The 2,594-nt window shown below is 50.5% G+C and overlaps 1 protein-coding gene across 1 annotated transcript in view; it reads right to left on the reverse strand.

Moving 5' to 3' along the window:
* Window positions 1–1,196: 1,196 nt before the first annotated feature.
* Window positions 1,197–2,594, reverse strand: part of LOC307239322 (tumor necrosis factor alpha-induced protein 2-like) — a gene marked incomplete at its 5' end in the record, with an annotated part of 13,159 nt that continues 11,761 nt past the window's right edge. The window contains one exon of the mRNA XM_080012680.1: window positions 1,197–2,594. This exon is cut by the window's right edge and continues 324 nt beyond it.

Here is a 2,594-nt window from a genome sequence, read left to right on the forward strand (position 1 = left end):
CACAGCATTCACAGCTGCCCCGGAGGAGGCTGCAGCCCCAGGACACATGGACAGACGGACGACAGCCCAGCCCCAACCACCTCCAAGCTTATCCCTGCAACTATAAGTCGTTAGACACAAAGTAGTATTTGGGTGGAATACACCTTTAAAACTAAAAGTATTTAGACAGAAAGTAGTATTTGGGTGGAATAAACCTTTAAAAGGAAAAGTACTTGGACAGGAAGCAGTATTTGGGTGGAATACACCTTTAAAAGGAAAAGTACTTGGACAGAAAGTAGTATTTGGGAGGAATAAATATTTACAACGATAAGTTGTTAGACAGAAAGTAGACAGAAAGTAGTATTTGGGAGGAATAAATATTTACAACGATAAGTTGTTAGACAGAAAGTAGTATTTGGGTGGAGTTAACCTTTAAAACTAAAAGTATTTAGACAGAAAGTAGTATTTGGGTGGAATAAACCTTTAAAAGGAAAAGTACTTGGACAGGAAGCAGTATTTGGGTGGAATACACCTTTAAAAGGAAAAGTACTTGGACAGAAAGTAGTATTTGGGAGGAATAAATATTTACAACGATAAGTTGTTAGACAGAAAGTAGTATTTGGGTGGAGTTAACCTTTAAAACTAAAAGTATTTAGACAGAAAGTAGTATTTGGGTGGAATAAACCTTTAAAAGGAAAAGTACTTGGACAGGAAGCAGTATTTGGGTGGAATACACCTTTAAAAGGAAAAGTACTTGGACAGAAAGTAGTATTTGGGAGGAATAAATATTTACAACGATAAGTTGTTAGACAGAAAGTAGTATTTGGGTGGAGTTAACCTTTAAAACTAAAAGTATTTAGACAGAAAGTAGTATTTGGGTGGAATAAACCTCTAAATGTACAGAGTGCTGGGTGGTGCCCACGCCCCTCTCTCTCCGTCCTCTCTCGCTGCGTTGGGGACACATTGCTCCGTCTGGTGTCCATGTCAAACAAGGCGGGAACCGGACAGGAAGCGGCAGAGAGCCACTTCCTGTCGCCTGAAAGCAACATGGCTGCCCACCCTTTTTATTTTTACTTTTTAAAACTTTTAGTTCTTTAATGGACAAAACAATTACACAAAGAAGAAATGGAGACAAACACCGTTTCCATACTTTAATCTAAAATAAAATATCTTTCCGGTTGTTTATGAATAAAAAAATAGGAATAATATTTGTGTACACGTGGTTGCCTGGTTACATCTCTATCAATGTTTAAAAATCCAAAGGGTTTGTTTTCCTGCGTGTTGGTCCAGCAGGGAGGCTACGTCAGGCCACGTCAGGCCACGTCAGGCCACGTCAGGCTAGGGCAGGCTACGTCAGGCCACGTCAGGCCACGTCAGGCCACGTCAGGCTAGGGCAGGCTACGTCAGGCCACGTCAGGCCACGTCAGGCTAGGGCAGGCTACGTCAGGCCACGTCAGGCCACGTCAGGCTAGGGCAGGCTAGGGCAGGCTACGTCAGGCCACGTCAGGCTAGGGCAGGCTACGTCAGGCCACGTCAGGCCACGTCAGGCCACGTCAGGCTAGGGCAGGCTACGTCAGGCCACGTCAGGCCACGTCAGGCCACGTCAGGCCAGGGCAGGCTACGTCAGGCCACGTCAGGCTACGTCAGGCCACGTCAGGCTAGGGCAGGCCACGTCAGGCCACGTCAGGCCACGTCAGACTAGGGCAGGCTACGTCAGGCCACGTCAGGCTAGGGCAGGCCACGTCAGGCCACGTCAGGCCACGTCAGGCTAGGGCAGGCTACGTCAGGCCACGTCAGGCTACGTCAGGCCATGTCAGGCTAGGGCAGGCCACGTCAGGCCACGTCAGGCCACGTCAGACTAGGGCAGGCTACGTCAGGCCACGTCAGGCTACGTCAGGCCACGTCAGGCCACGTCAGACTAGGGCAGGCTACGTCAGGCTACGTCAGGCTAGGGCAGGCCACGTCAGGCTAGTTCAGGTCACGTCAGGCCACGTCAGGCCACGTCAGGCCACGGCAGGTTACGGCAGGCCACGTCAGGCTACGTCAGGTAACGTCAGGCCACGTCAGGCCACGTCAGGCTACGTCAGGCTACGTCAGGCTAGGGCAGGCCACGTCAGGCCACATCAGGCTACGTCAGGCTAGGGCAGGCCACGTCAGGCTACGTCAGGCTACGTCAGGCTAGGGCAGGCCACGTCAGGCCACATCAGGCTACGTCAGGCTAGGGCAGGCCACGTCAGGCTACGTCAGGCTACGTCAGGCTAGGGCAGGCCACATCAGGCCACGTCAGGCCACGTCAGGCTACGTCAGGCTAGGGCAGGCCACGTCAGGCTACGTCAGGCAACGTTAGGCCACGTCAGGCCACGTCAGGCTACGTCAGGCTACGTCAGGCCACGTCAGGCTACGTCAGGCCACGTCTGCTACAACGTGCAACACGTGCAACGTCTTCAAATGTTGTTTTCCTGGAAAAGGATAAAAATCTGTACAGCAAAACAAACATCAAAAAGCTTCATACACACACACACACACCCCCTGCATCTCCAGTAATACTGACGTGTACGGCTACAAACTGTGTTTTCTCTCCATGACGTTCAGTCCAAGTCTTGACAAAAAACATT

The sequence above is a fragment of the Zeus faber genome, assembly GCF_960531495.2.
Source record: "Zeus faber genome assembly, chromosome: 13".
NCBI lineage: Eukaryota > Metazoa > Chordata > Actinopteri > Zeiformes > Zeidae > Zeus > Zeus faber.